General features: G+C 49.3%; 2 protein-coding genes across 3 annotated transcripts in view; both read right to left on the bottom strand.

Annotated features, from left to right (window-relative positions):
- Positions 1-16,248, bottom strand: part of ABTB2 (ankyrin repeat and BTB domain containing 2) — a 180,861-nt gene that overhangs the window by 65,135 nt on the left and 99,478 nt on the right. The window lies entirely within an intron of this gene.
- Positions 1-16,248, bottom strand: part of CD59 (CD59 molecule (CD59 blood group)) — a 519,147-nt gene that overhangs the window by 452,685 nt on the left and 50,214 nt on the right. The window lies entirely within an intron of this gene.

Below are 16,248 nucleotides of genomic sequence, written 5' to 3'. Positions count from 1 at the left end.
TCACCCCTGGAGGCCTCAGAGGGCTGGCTGTGGGGCTGTCATCCAGCGAGGGAGCACCCAGGCCGTCTGATCCCCTGACAACCAGCCCTGGATTTGCACACAGGCCCGCTCCTTTCCTCCAACCAGGAAAGCCAGGACCCTCCTGTGCTTTCCACGCAGAACCAAAATGGGAAGGGCTCTTGCCAAGCCTCCAGGGGTTTCTGCAGCGCCTGCCTGGGAAGAGAGGCCTGTCCCTGGGGAGCAGCTTCTCCCGCTGCCCTGGGCACGCAGAGTCCTGGCCCGTCTGCAGAGCTGGATGTGACCCTGTGTGCTTCAACGGCGACTTTGGGCTTTGGCAGGAGTCCCTCCCTGTTTGTTTTACAGACTCCTACTTAGAGCCTCAAATTAGGCTCATTAAAAAGCCAGCTCCCTGTGGGACTATAAACGTCACATAGGCAAGTGGAGAGTGAGTTTACGAGGCTGGGGTGTGATCTGCCCACCAAGATGGCGCGGACCCGGTGGAAACAGTGAATCAGCCTGTTTGGGCAGGACCCCCTCCTCCAGCTCCCCCCTCGATTAAGGCTGTGTCAGCCACAGGCCAGAAAAGAGGCAGGCCGTGGACGTCCTCTCAAGCCAGCTGGGCTGGATCCCTGTTGGATTTGAGCGTCATAACTAACAGGGGGAATGAACTGCCTCTCCGACACCCTCTGCTGCTCTCAGCTTTTCCCCACTTCGTTTGCAGCACCCCTGCTCCGTGCGCATCCCCCATCATCATCCTTACAGGCAGAGGTTGCTGCCTACAACACAACCCCGACATTCTCACTCCTGCCTTCAGCAGATTAACCTTATCTTTCTGTGGGGTGTTTCTCCTGCCTGGGGGGCCCCCGGCGGCCCCCAGTTTAGCTCCGTCAGTTCTGCTTTGCAGCTCATGCACGTGTGAGGGGTCGTGCCTTGCAGGTGGGAGGCCGGGGTGAGTGGAGTGCAGAGAAAAGTGGTCTCCTGCCCCCCAGCAACAACCTCATTTATTTGAGTCACTGACCAGTCAGCATGCCCCAGATTACTCCAAGGCTGAAGCAATGCCACCTCAGAGATCTTACCGTCCACCCTGAGGCTCCCAGCCAGATGGTGAAGGAGAGAAAGCATCAAAATCTTTTAACCTCCTAGACCAAGTTTCAGGAGATCACTTCTGTGTCCCAGGTCTTTACTAAAACACATACAAACAGCATCTCCTCCTTCCAAATCCAGAAGAGCATGACTTGTATTTATACAACCAAGGCTGGAAAGGACTACAGAAACCACACAGACTCAAACCCTTTTTGCACTTCCCCAGGACCCATCTTTTTCTTTTCTTTTTTTTTTTTTTTGCAGTACGCGGGCCTCTCACTGTTGTGGCCTCTCCGGTTGTGGAGCACAGGCTCCGGATGCACAGGCTCAGCAGCCATGGCTCACGGGCCCAGCTGCTCCATGGCATGTGGGATCTTCCAGGACCGGGGCACGAACGCGTGACCCCTGCATCGGCAGGCGGACTCTCAACCACTGCGCCACCAGGGAAGCCCAGGACCCATCTTTATTTAATACGCTGCCACTGTGTTGTCGATATTCACCACACCCCCAGTACATATATCAGCACTGTCTGATCAGTCCCTGATGTTTGACACTCCTGCACAATACCCTGAGTAGCTGCCTGAGGGCTCAGTCCCAGTGGCCAGGAACTCACTCTCCTTAAGAGAGCTCATGTGCAGCTCCAACTGCTAGAAAATTCTTATTTAATCCAATCTGTCTTGTTGCAGCTTCCAGCCCTGGACCTGTGTCCACACCAGTAAACTTAGCTTCCTTCCCATGGTGGGGCCCCTACATCCAACACACGTCCTCACGTGTCGTGGCTCCACACCACTGAAATCTGGGATCTTAGGACTCATGCGCACCCCCGAGCTGTGTTGTGCGTGTGTGCGTCTATCCTGACCGGTTCAGAAGAGAGGAGGATGGTCCACACCCCTCTCCCCAGATTCTGAAATGCTTATGATTGTAGCCTCTGCATTGGTGGCGTCCCCCATCCTTGTCCATCCTCTTTCTACCCAGTGACTGGCCACCACCTTCTTCCCCAAGCCTCCCCTTGGTTGCGAGCACAAGCTCACAAGTTAGGCAGAGCCGACCTCAAATCTTGACTCTACCACTTACTCGCCATGTGGCCTTGGACATGTGATACCTTCTCTAAGCCTCAGTTTCCCCATCTGTAGAATGGGGATAACACCTACTCTCAGAGAGCAAGAGTGAGGGTCAACCAAGATGACAGGAATGCACAGTGCCGGGCACAGAGCAGGCACACGATAGAGGGACAGTGTCTTTGTGCCATCATCCCCATCAGGTGGGGATCTAATCACCACTGCACTTGGCCCTCTCCCAGGGTTCTCAGGCTCCAGGTAGGAGTTACCTGTGATATCAATAACCCTTTTACTAGAAGCTTATGAAGGGCAGAGGCTATGCTTTTCTCCTTACTCCTTCCCTCTCTCTGTCGTCTCTGCAGTTCCAAGAACATGGTAGATGCAAACCCCATGTTCAGAGAACACGAATTTACTTTAGCTTTAAGCCTTAGTAAAAACACTGGACACTCTCAATAGTAAAGCAAACCACGAGAATGGCTTTGGCTTCAGATGGTGTGACAAGTTAAAGAAGAAAACCGTCTCTGTGACAGCGTCTCCTCCAATCGTCTGGCCTGTGAGGAGACAGCCGTCGGGGGCAGATGTCAGAGGGAAGGGGCCTGCCAGGCGCTGACTGCTTGGGCCCAGGCACTCCAGCAGAATGGAAGGAGGGCAGGCACGTCAGTCTGGCCTCCACCCTCAGCCCCTCCAGCCCTGGTTCTGGTCCACAGATGGGCTTGAGCGGAGCACAGAGGTCTGGGCTGCGAGGCCCTGCCCGGTCATGGGGACGTTGCAGCTCTGACTCTACGCTCTGTGTGCAGACTGCAGAGCCCACCCTCAGCCCCTAGCTCTCCTTAAAGAGAAAGAGAAGGAGAGAGAAAAGGAGGGAAGAGAGGGAAGAAAGTGTGTCTGAAAAATAAACAGGTGCCACATGAGTGTTTTGAGCTCGGAAGCCCCATGACGCTTGCATTAACGACATGTTTCAGAAGAAGCCACTGCCTCGTTGACTTTTACATCTTCAAACAAACACTGGAAATGCCTTGGCAGGATGAGCCATCACTCTGGCCCCCAACCCAGAAGCCCAGGCTCTTGGAAGGGGTGGTGTTAATGCAGGGGCTCTCCCGTGGGAATGGAAAGCAAAAAGCAAGATCCTCTTACATGAGTGACAAACCCGCCTCTTCAGGGAGCAGCTAACAGGGGCAGACGAGGGGAGGACGTGGAGGAGGGGTGTGGGGTCTGAACAAATGCCAGGGACCCTTGGTAATGTAACGGTGTCTCCGTTTTACCCTAAGAAAACCGACACTGTAAGAGGTTAAGCAACTTGCCCAAGATCACGCAGCCAGGAAGCAGCAGAGTCCATGCTCTACACTGTTCCACTGTAGGGAGTCTGGGCCCAGCACTTATAAATCAAAACTGGAGACTTAAAAAAAATTGAGATATAATTCACATATCCTTAAATCTACACTTTTAATATGTAAATGCGGTGGTTTTTAGTACATTCACGGAACTGTAAAACCATAACCGCTATTTAATTCCAGAACAGTTTCAACAGTCCCCACAGAAACCCCCATTCTCTGTCTTCCCCACCCCTGCCCAGGCCTGGCAACCAGTAATTTACTTTCTGTCTCTATGATTTGCCTACTCTGGACATTTTATATTAATGGAATCGTACAATGTACAATACACAGTCTTTTGTGTCTGGCTTCTTTTACATATGTAGCACAATATTTTTAAGGGTCATCCATGTTGTACTGTATGAACACTTTATTCCTTTTTGTGGCTGAATGATCTTGCACCACAGTTTCTTTATCTCTTCATCAGCTGATGGGCATTTGGATTCTTTCCACTTTTGGGCTATTATAGATAATGCTACTGTGAACATCTACTTACAAGTTTTATGAGCACATACAGTTTCATTTCTCATTTCATTTCTTCCACCTAGCAGTGGAATTGCTGAGTCATGTGGTAATTCTATGTTTGACTTTCTGAGGAACTACCAGAATATTTTTCACAGTGCCTGCATCACTACATTTCCACCAACAAAGAGTACATGGAGGTTTCGATTTCTGTACATCCTGACCAACAATTGTTATTGCCTGTTTGGTTAAAACCATCCTAGTGTGTGTAAAGCAGTATCTCATTATGTGATAATCTTTTAAAAAATTATTTATTCTTTAGCAACGATTCTATGCTAGAATGGGTTTCCTTAGAAGGAGTGCCATCACAAAATACATGAAAGAAGCACATAGAATAATAAGATAACACAGCTAACAAAAAATCAGTCACAGGAGATTAGGATGACCCTAAGAATGAAACTCACTCACTGGCTTCACTTTAAATTACTTTTATCTTTGCCAGAACAATTAATGTATGTTTACTTCAGGGTATAGAAAATATAGTCAAGTCCAAGGTAGAAAATAAAAATCACCCATAATCCCATCACTTAGAGAGAGGTACTGATATACTTTTTAAACATACAGTATTGTATCATTTTACTTATTACACACTATTTTCTTATGATATTAAATATCTTTGAAACATATTTAATATGTCTTTAAATGTCTATGTAGTCATTGCCAACTGCTTCAGATTCTACTAGCTTGCTTGGCATTTTCTTTTTCTTTTTTTTTTTTTTTTGGCTACACCGTGTGGTTTGCAGGATCTTAGTTCCCCGACCAGGGATTGAACCCGGGCCCCCAGCAGTGAAAGCACCGAGTCCTAACCACTGGTCCGCCAGGGAATTCCCTGGCCTTTGCTCTTCTACCTGTATCCACTTTCCTTCCTTCTAAAACTTCCCATCATTCAGTTCATGAAGCAGAGCCTCTGGCTGGGTACACCTACCTGCCAGGGAAGGGGTGGGAATCTGTGAAGCCCCTGGAGAGCCCTTGGGATGGACAGATACACACCTGTGCACGCCTACACACACACACACACACACACACACACACACAGCCTTCCCATTTCCCTGTGATGACCATTCTGATCAGAGAAAGCAGAGAGTGTGGACCCATGGACTTGGGGACACCACAGTCCACTCCTGCAATTGAAGCTAATAGTTCACAAACTAGGCTAAGGGACAGCACAGCTCAGTGAAGGAGAACCTGAGGGCCGCACGGAGGTTTGGCTGCCAGGTTTGTCACTTACCCAGGGACGCTGGGCAAGTCCTCAGTCTTTCAGCAGTAAAATGGGGCTGAATGGTGTCCACCTAAAGCTGTTGATTTGGCAAAAGGCTTAGGGACCACCTCTTCCAGCCCCTTCCCTCTTATTTTTATAATTAATTAATTAATTAATGGCTGCATTGGGTCTTTGTTGCTGTGCACAGGCTTTCTCTAGCTGTGGCGAGCGGGGGCTACCCTTCGTTGTGGAGCACGGACTCTAGGTGCACAGCCTTCAGTAGTTGTGGCATACGGGCTCATTAGTTGTGGCTCATGGGTTTAGTTGCTCCGTGGCATGTGGGATCTTCCCAGACCAGGGATGGAACCCGTGTCCCCTGCATTGGCAGGTGGATTCTTAACCACTGTGCCAACGGGGATGTCCTCTTCCCTCTTATTTTCATCACAAATCTTTTGTACAGCTTTGGCTCTTATTTCCCCGGTCTGAAAACCTTCTTCAAAAATGAATGTCCCAGCCTCCCCAGTAGCAACCAGCACATCCCACAGCCAGATTCTGGTTTCTAATACCATTCTCCAGTGAAAAGACCCAGAGCTTCCTGGAGAAATGGTAGATTCTAGGAATGGGGCAGGAAATACACAAGATGAGCTTGGAGCATCTTGTAATGCCAGAAAGTAAGATAGTGCTCAAAAAACCAAAATGATGGGGCATGTGAAAGGGATGAAGGGGCCAAACAGAAGAGCTCTCAATGACCCAGGATGGAGCAATTTGAGCAATAAAGGATTAGAATCCAAAGTGTAAACTAAATATCCCTGTATTCATATGATTAACAATGATGGAATGTTTGAACAACTGATTGAATAAATAATTGAGAGAACAGACAAATCTTTCACACAAAATAATTCCAAGTAATGTATGTAGATTCATCCCCTTCAAGGTGCTGGAGCATAACTTCCTTTCCCTTAAGTGTGGAATGCACATAGTGACTTCATTCTAAGGAGTACAACATGGAAAGGTCCAGAAGGGAGGGGGAGTGGGGGAGGTACCCTCATAGTAGAGAAACCTGACAAACATCCCGGGGGGTCAAGGTGAACCTCATCATGGTAAGTCATGTTGACAGCATGTACCCTTGACATGATGTGATGAGAAGGGCACTTTACCTCTGTGGTCTTCCTCCCCCAAAACCCACAATCCCAACCTAATCATGAGAAAAACCTCAGACAAACCCAAGTTGAAGGACATTCTACAAAACACCTAACAAGTCTTCTAATTAACTGTCAAGCTTACCAACAGCAAGGAAAGGCTTAGATGAAAAACTGTTACAGCTGAGAGGAATCTAAGATGTCTGGATGACTAAATGTAGTAACATGGGATCCTGGGACAGAAAAAAAGGCATTAGGTAAAAACCAAGGAAATCCTAATTAAGTATGGACTTTAAGTTAATAACATTGTGTTGGGACTTCCCTGGTGGCGCAGTGGTTAAGAATCCGCCTACCGATGCAGGGGACACGGGTTCGATCCCAGGTCCTGGAAGATCCCACATGCCGCGGAGCAACTAAGCCCGTGAGCCACAACTACTGAAGCCCGCACGCCCTAGAGCCCGTATTCCCCAGCAAGAGAAGCCACCGCAATGAGAAGGCCGCGCGCTGCAACGAAGAGTAGCCCCATTTCACCACAACTAGAGAAAGCCTATGCACAGCAATGAAAACCCAACACGGCCAAAACAAACCAAACCAAAACCAAAAAAACCCATTGTATCAAAGTGAGTGATTCGTTGTGACCAATGTAAAATGTAGGGCAAACTGGGTTTGAGTCATCTAGGGACTTATTGTAATATTCTTGCAACTTTTCTCTAAATCTAAAATTATTCTCAAAAATTTACTGAATGTTAATAAAGAAGTATATCCTAAAAACAATAAAAAAAAAAAAAAGAATGTCCCAGAAAGAGCATCATATGGACTTCCCTTCCCTAATTCCTAGTGAGGGGATCTTTCCCTTAAGGCCCCCACCAAAACCTGCAGACACATATCTCAGACAGCACTCATACTACTTGAAAGCATTGTATCTATTGCTGAAATAACTTTCTAAGCCTCAGATTGAGCCACTCCAGCCTGGGGTGCCACGTCAGCACACTGAAACTTTGATAACTTTTGTGTCCCTGTAAATGCTCTGCGTCACCAGAAAAGCAATGTATCCAATCAGCTGATTCCCAAACACCAAGCCAACTATGGGCCTTTTCACCCCAAACAAGGCTGACCGTGTGGCCCTGACCAATCAGATATTTCCTATTATCCTCCTCCTTGTTCTTTATTCTTTATTCCATAAAAGCTTCCTGCCTTCCATCCTATTTTGCAGTTCTCCAAAGGAGACTGTCTGCTTCATGAAGTGTTAAATAAAGTGTGTTTGTATCACCTAAATTGTCTTCTTTAATAATTTTTAAACACTATTCAAACTATTAGGATTTTTTCCTCCAAATCTTTTTTTCTGATTATAATGGTAAATATGATTATTATTTAAAAATCAGATAAGGCAAATGACAAAGAAAAAGAAAGCTTCCTGTACTCTTACATTCCAAAGATAACTACTGTTTTATATATATATATATACTAGTACAGTATATATTTTTTCTTCACATAGCCTTTTTTGTGCATACATTAACTGTATCAGTATTTTTTCCCTCACAGATAGGATTCTAATGACATGATTTTTCACCTAACACTGAATTCTATATTTTGTGGACATTTTTCAGATCACTACATTTTAAGATCTGCACAGTTTTCTGCTGTAACTGCATCCCCAAATTTGAATTGTGCCCACAGCTGGCCCCTGTCTCTCAGGTATCTAGCGAAGCTGCCAGCTCCAGGGCACCTGAAGCAGAGCCAAGCTGGGACTGCAGGTATTTTCCATGGCAGGTGCCTCAGTGAGGGATTTTCCCCTTTTCCTGGCTCCTCCCCTGTGGGGGTGGGAGCAGGGGCAGGAGCCACTCCCCAAGGAGATGCCCAAAGCAGGCCAGGAGTCAGGCAGATGAGCTTCCTTAGTGAAATCACACTGGGGAGCTAGGTGCAGACACCCAGCAGGCCAGCTGCGTGGTTACTCAGTGAGGCAGGAGGGAAGGGAGGGGGCTCCCATCTCAGGAGGGAGCAGGTATTGGCTGAGAATGAGAACTGTTGGGTTCTCCCCTCCCTGGCCTTCCTAGAGCAGAGGCGGTAATCAGAGCATTGGAACCGCAGTAAATTCCCCAGGGCTTCCCCATCTGGGGGATTCCTGGGTTACTTTCACTGATCACAAGATGACTACGTACATCCAGGGTGAGACTGGGCAAGGGTGGGGCTGGGGCTGGTCCTGCTTCGCAGAGGAGAGATGCAGTTCAGAGTGCCAGCATCGTGGGGGCACTTTCAATGCCAGCTCTGGCTCTGCCCCGCATAAGACACGGCGCATAATCGTTTCCTAACGCAAACACACGGCTACCAGGCAGTGCTAAGCACTGGGGAAATTCAGGTCACTGACCCTGCCTGTGGAGGCCCCCAGGTTCCAAGGTGATGCTGTCTGCTCTTGCCAGCCTCAGAGCTCTGCGAATCCTGGCTCTGCCATGGAAGAGAGCCCTTCTCGTGACCCTGAAGCATTTATACAGATATCGCTGTGTCTATTTATTTGCTTAGCTGTTCAAAGTCTGGCACTCCCCTCCAAAATGCAAACTCGTTCTGGCAGGGGTTGCCTGAACAACATCAGGCACATAGTAGATGTTCAATAAATACCTTTTGGGGAAAAAAAATGATTGCCATCAACTAGCTGTTTGACCATAACCCTGGGTAAGTTACTTGACCTCTAGATCCCAGTTTCTTCATCTGTAAAATGAATGTCGTTTCTTCTCTCTGGTGGTTATGGTGAGAATTAAAAAGGGCAAATGCACACGAAGCCCTAATGCCTGACACACGGCAAGAGTTCACCAATAAACGAATAAATGGGCTCTCTTTGTTATCACCATCAGAGGTGAGGGATCTGAGCCCCTTCAGTTAATGGCCACATTTCCAGTATTTAATGAATTGGCCTTTGTTCAACCAGCCCCACAGGAAGGGGATGGAAGAGGGGAAGATCAAAAGGACCTGGTGCCTATGATCCCACCTTCCTAAATGGATTTGCCAGGTCATCCAGGACCCTGTCTGAGGCGGGATCCCGCAGTTTGGCTGGTAAGCCACAAGCCCCGGGTCCTGCTGACAGACTCGCAGGAAGCAGCAACAAGCAATCCATCACTAATTGTCGTTTTGCGAAGCTTGTCCTGATCCAGGCTGCTCAGGCCAGCTAAAGGCACTAATTAGCTGCAGGAGGCCAGCTGTTAGCTAAGGGAACAGTCGTTGCATCCCAGGTAACAGACAAAGCCTAGAAGGCAGAGTGGAACCCGTCTCCCCTTGATAAAAACTTCCAGGCAGCAAAGCCCTAAATGGAGAGAGAGAGCTGTTTGGTCCAGGCAGGAGCAGCACCTGGTTTCTCCACTGCCCAGGCCCAGAGTAGGTCCATCTCCAGGAGGGGAAAGAAGAGCTGCCGGGAGAGGTGAGGGCTCGTGGGGACAGCTCTGCTGTGGAGAGAAGAGGTTCCGGTGGTAAATCCCTGGAGACTCTTCCTGGTCGAAAGAGATTAAAAATGGAAAAAGAGAGGCTGGAGAAAAAGGAGGAGGAAAAATAATCAAAATAGAGCAAGTTATTTCCCTTCAAAGAAGAGGTCCTTTGGAACAGTCTCTTCACCTAAATTCTTAAAAAATGCATTTTGAGGGGACTTCCCTGGTGGCGCAGTGGTTAAGAATCCGCCTGCTAATGCAGGGGATAAGGGTTTGATCCCTGGTCCAGGAAGATCCCACATGCCGCGGAGCGGCTAAGCCCGTGCACCACTACTACTGAGCCTGCGCTCTAGAGCCCGTGAGCCACAACTACTGAGCCCGTGTGCCACAACTACTGAAGCCTGCGCGCCTAGAGCCTGTGCTCCGCAACAAGAGAAGCCACCGCAATGAGAAGCCCACACACCGCAATGGAGAGTAGACCCCGCTCGCCGCAACTAGAAAGCATTTTGAAATAGCCAAGAAAATACAGAAATTTTCTCCTTCCTTTACTCCTGCAGTTGAAGTTTAGAGAATTCACGCTTGCCTTTCACCTCTGGCCTTGTGTGAACAGCAGAAAACACAGAATTCAGTTGAATATGTTTTTTTTTTTTTTTTTTTTGCTGTACGCGGGCCTCTCACTGCTGTGGCCTCTCCCGTTGCGGAGCACAGGCTCCAGACACACAGGCTCCGCGGCCATGGCTCGCGGGCCCAGCCGCGGATCCTCCGGGATCGGGGCACGAACCCGCGTCCCCTGCATCGGCAGGCGAACTCCCAACCACTGCGCCACCAGGGAAGCCCTGAATATGCTTTTTAAGAATAAAATTCTTCCTGATTTGGGCTGGTTCATCTGATGGGTTTCAGAGACCTTATTTCTAGGGCTGAAGAAGGAACTTCTCCCTCCAGATTTCCCTGAGGGCAGCTCCTTGCAAGTGGGGAAGGGGAGACCCTTTTCCCCACCTTCAGGGTAAGCAGCAGATGATAGGTAGCCGGAAGCAGAGAGGACCCCATTCTCTTTTGATCCCTTCTCTGCACCCCTCCCCACAATTCACTGATTTACTCTGGGAGGCCTCAGGGCCCAAGGCCAGGCCTATGTGCAGGGCCGGGAGGGGGGAGGGAGGATAAAGAGACAACGAGGAGGAGGGGGGATAAACGAATTCTCATCAGTGGCAAAGCGCTTCTCCTGATGGATTAGCCCCTTCCTCTGCCCTAATCATTCTGGACAGCCTCTGCATCTTGGGCCCGTCAGAGCCATCTGGGAACCCTCAGGGATCCAGACTCTGGGTTCCCTGGAAATGTTTGGGCAGTTATGAACTGAGATCCTCAAGTTTATGAGAAAGTTGAATGTAAACATGAAGACAAAATAAAATCATTTAAATTGTAAGAAGGAAGCAAGCTGTTTAGAGGTATCTTAAGGAGTTGTGGCCAAAAGCAGGGACTTTGGGGACAGATCATCTACCTCTGAATTATTCTGGGCAAGTTACCGAATCCCTGTGTGTGTGTGTGTGTGTGTCTGTGTGGTTTTCCCCATCTGTAAAACAGAGTCCACAACACCACCTCTATAGGGTTGTTATGATGATTAAATGTGCTAATGGATACAGAGTAAACACTCAGTATTGGCCGTTTTTATATCACTTATCCCAAATATGCCCTCTTGATATTTCTGCATGTTCTGATTTCAAATTGTTTTCCTGTTATCTCTAACACCCTTCTGCCAGATTATTTATAATTGTTATTTTGATCAGAATATGTTCTTTGTAAAGGATACTCTCACCTTCTGAACTATCATGTGTGTAAATGTGAACTTGCCCAGTTATGGCTGGCTGAAATGGGGACCCAACTCAAGAAGAGCCTGAGGCCACACAGTAAAGAAGCCAGGGATCCTCTTAGAGGTAATTCAGGATCTGCCATCTCCTTCCCTAAATTACAGCTACTTGTGGGGAAAGGATGTGACCGCAGGCATAAACAACTGTGAAGGCTCAAAGAAGCCCCAAGAGAAAACAAAGCCCCAGTCAAAGGAATGAAATCCTGGAAACACCCACTTTCCAAGGCCAGATCAGGTCCAACCCACCTGTATTTCTGTAGCTCTTTTCTTATTTGGGGAGAAAATGTCTGGTCTTGACTTTCTGAGCTACTCTGGCTTCCTCAAGGCGAACTGGCAGGGAGCCAGGTCACCCCAGGGTCAGGGCGCTGTGGTTACCATCAACTTCCTCTGGTATCTGAGAAGGAAGGTCAAGATGGGACAGGGCAGACCACTTCTACCCAGAAATGTACTCTCCTCCCCCATGAGGTCAATTTCCATCTTCCAACTTTCCTTGATACCACCTTGTCCAGGAGACCATCCTTGCTCACCTGGCTTCCTGTAGCAGCCTGTGAGGGGAGATCTGACCCCCTACTTTATAAATGATGAAACTGAGACGTGGAAGCTAAGTGATGTGCCTGAGCTGGGCTGCTCTCTTCCATTCTGCCTGATCTCATTAGTCACCTCCTACTGTGAACATAGGCGTCGATTTTCCCTGCTGGATTCGAAACTCCGTGAAAGGGCAGGGCTACGTTTGGCCTGTTCATCACTATGTCTCTGGCGCTCAGGATAGTGCCCTGTACCCAGGAGGTGCTCAGGCGAAACGAATCCATCTGATAAGGAGTTGGGGGGGATTCATTGCCTGGCCCTTTAGCCAGCTCCTGGGTTTGCCTTCCCACCTACAGTTTTTCAGAAGCATGTAAAGCAGTTTACCCTGAGGCTGAGCCAAGCCTAGAATTCACTCTCAGGCCTCTACCTCCTTCCTATCCCACCCACCCCAATCCTGGGCTTTCTGCCAGCAAAGAACTACCCAAACAGACTGTAAGACAGGCTGTAACTCTGCCTTTGCAGTAGTACAAGGTAAGTCTCTTGGACAAGAGTCTAAGGGGAGAACTGACCTTTGGGAGGCTGACTGCAGCTGTCACTCTCCTCCGGTCCTGGCTCCCCTCCCCTGGCAAGGATGCACCAGAGACCCACAGCCATGCAATTCTACTCTGAATTGACCATTTTCTCAGAGAAGCAAGCTCTCTCCCTCTATGGACACCCCACACCCCCAGTACTGGATAAAGAGTCAAGAGCTGGGGGACTGAGCTATCACTTAATAGTCAGGAGGCGTTTCTTATTCCAGTTACACAATTTCCTCACCACAAAAGACGGTTAATGGTCACCGAAGATTTGACAATTCGTACGAAAATCAACATAACCTCAACTGCTACTCATTACAGACCTCTTTTCTTTGGTGGTGGGGCTTCTGAGAACAAATGAAAAAGGCTGTGTGTGTGACCCCCACCCCCCAACCTTAACGCCAAGAGAGTTAGTTCTTAAAGGATGTCCTCCTTCCCACAGTTCCCCCAACTCTTCCATTTGAAGAACGGACCCCATTAGCTGGCAGTAAAGCCAGGCTGCTGACAGCAACGGCTCAAAGCTGGAAGCCCCGATTCTAGGGACTCTCTGGTGACCCAACCCGGCCGAAGAACAGGGGATGACCCCACCGCTGAGAGGGGTCACGAGAACAGGGCTTTGCTGCGTTCATTGCCAACCGCCCCCCAAACAGGGTCCCCCCACCAGCACTGGATAATCAGAGACAGGGGAGATTTTCTCATAATGAACCAAGAATGCAGCCATAGACGTTCTAGTCACGCATCTCCCATGCCCAGTCCCGTCAGAGGAGCCTGCCCTTCACTGCCTGGGCTGAAATCTTCAGAGAGGCCAAGTTCTCAAGGTTTGGGGGGCAAGAGAGAGAGGGACTTGGAGGCTTTTCAGTCAGAGTTGCCTTTTTTCTAGAAGAGGTGCATTATGGCACGGTGGTTAAAAGGATTTGAGAGCCAGCGGGTTTGAGCTCCAGTCTCAGCTCTACCAGTTACTGTGTGACTTTGGGCAAATTACTTAACCCCTCTATGGCTCAGTTTCCTCATCTGTATAGTGGGAACAACCGTTAGTAACCTCCTTCATGGGGCGTTATGAGGACTGAGTGAGTTAATACTTCTGCTTGTAAAGCCTAACAGAGGAGGAACAGAGAATGTAATTAAGCATTTCTGGGATAAGGTGGGAGGGTGGAGAGAGGAGGCAGTGTTCACCCAGGAACAGTTTGAGGGTGCCTAACTCATCCTCTGGATTTCCAGCCAGGTGACATCCCTGCTGCCCAAGAACCATGGAAGGGGTGAAGAAACGGGAGGGTGGAAGGTACTGGAAGGACACCATGAACCACAGAGGTGTGTCTCTGGGAGTCTAGGATTGAGACGGGAAAAGAACCACTGAAAGATGGCAAGCTTTTAGGATCCAAGGCTGAATTTCAATACAAAACAGGCCACGGCCCCCAGAAGGCTGCTGTGGGCGCTAAACCCTTCTGAGGGGTCTGGTGAAGGTTCCACAGGCTGATCTTACCTCCTGGCCCCTCATTCTCTTGAACAAGTGAGAGAATTAAAAATCAGAGTGTACTTCCCCGAGCTGGCATCTGAAAGCTCTCTGCAGATTCGCTATTTACCTTAACCGTGGTCCTGGGGCCCCCTGCCGCCCCCCACCCTACCCGACTTCCAAGACTGCACCATGACTCTGCACGGAGAGTGGGCTTTGCCTTTTATAAATGAAACCGGGATCCATTCGGGCTTGTGATGTTGCCTGCTGTTAGGACTGCACGTCTGTGACGTGCCTCCGAGTCACTCATGAGTCAGACCTTGCCACACCCTCCTGGTCTAAGGTGTAATTACTGAACCAAGGGGGCCAAGAGGACACCATTTCCCATCGGTAGGAAGTCCCGGGCCTATGACTCTTGGAATTGTGTGGTCTGGTCTTTAAACGAGACGATGACTATCAGGTTCTTGGTACACAGGATCTGACACACGGTGGTGATGGTGGTGAGACAGACACCTGCATGGTGCAAACACCTCTGCACACAGTGCTCAGTGAGTGGGAGCTACTGCTGGACTGTGGAGTTCCTTTCTGGGGGGAGAGGTGGCAGGAGGGGTAGGGATGCTGTAAGAAGGCTCTGTTGCAGGTGTACCTGTATTAACTCTGAGGAAGGAGAGGGACTGGTGTCCTGGGGGAGGAGGGGTGTGGACTTGTGGGAAAAAATGACCAGCTGGGGTCTTCTGTCCTCAGGCGTGTGACGGAGCTAGCTAATCACCGCAGGCTTCTGAGCACTTCTGCACCGAGCTGAGCCGTTCACATTGCATCATCTCCTCGAACTCTCCACAGGAGGGGCACCACTGTGTCTCCATTTTCCAGAAGAGAGAACTGGAGCTTAGAGGTCAAACAACCTTCCCACTTCACAGCCCCTACGTGGAGGACGCCAGGTGCTTACTGAGAGTTTTACCTCGGGCGTGGGCCCAGGTGAACCAAGGCCTCTTCCCACCTCTCCTCAGCCCTCCCCTTTCGCCTCTCCTCATCTCCCCCTGCCCCACCCAGTTCACAGGTGACCTATGTCAGGGAGCCTGATGAGGAAGCAGAGGCCTAAGGAGGAGATGTGCCAGCTGGTGGAACTTTCCACCTTTTCTGTCACACCCAAGATAACCTCGGCTTCTCAAGAACACTCTGCAGCTATAGGCGGGGAGGCTGTTATCACCCCACCAAAGGGGGAAGGGAGGTGTGAGAGACAGCCCCCCCCCCCCCGTCAGATCCTGCCTCTGCTAAGGACAAATCACTTAACCCTTCCAAACCCCACTTGCCTCATCCGTAACCGCCGCCCTCTCCCTCTGCTTCCAAAAGCAGAAATCACTAACTTCGATGAGCACTTAGTCCATTCTAGAACACTTGTTAAATACTTCCCATTCAGTATCTCATTTAATCCTCAAAAATAATCCCAGGAGATAGGTCCTAGCCTTAAACCTATTTCACAGATTGTTGTTATTTGTAAAAATGAGAACAACAACATTGATTCTCTTAGGAGGCATCTATGAAGACGAGATCTTGCATGGAATGTGCTTAGCACAGATTCAGTGTTTAAAAGGGGAAAACCTGAAGCCCAGGGACAGCCCTAAGGTCAAGCATCAGGTTGGATGGGAATGGAGCCCTCAGGTGTCCAAAGCAAGGCTCTTTCTTCAAGGACCCACCCCATCCCCAGGTACAGTGACTCAGCAGAGGGCATTCCACTGGCCTATATGAACTGTCCAGAAAGCCCCACCTGCCTGCGGCCAAGACCCTTCTGTACCCTAGGAGTGGAGTGGACGTGTCTGGAGAACGGAGGGAATTTGAAGCTTTGGATCCTGAGTCTAACGCTGCTATATGGGGCCATAATTCACAAACTACCTCTGTTCCTTTCCACGCCTGTCCCATGCCAGGCCCTGCACTAGCCCTGGAGATACAAAGAGAAACCAGATCGGCTACCCTCTAAGCAGCCAGCCCAGGTACCGGCAGGCCACAGCAGGCCTGCCCTGGGGACCCAGATGCTGACCTCTGGAGATGTCACTGTTGGC

The sequence above is a fragment of the Mesoplodon densirostris genome, chromosome 7, assembly GCF_025265405.1.
Source record: "Mesoplodon densirostris isolate mMesDen1 chromosome 7, mMesDen1 primary haplotype, whole genome shotgun sequence".
Classification (NCBI taxonomy): Eukaryota; Metazoa; Chordata; class Mammalia; order Artiodactyla; family Ziphiidae; genus Mesoplodon; species Mesoplodon densirostris.
Note: the sequence above shows the minus strand (reverse complement) of the source record. Positions and strands in the feature narration are given on the sequence as shown.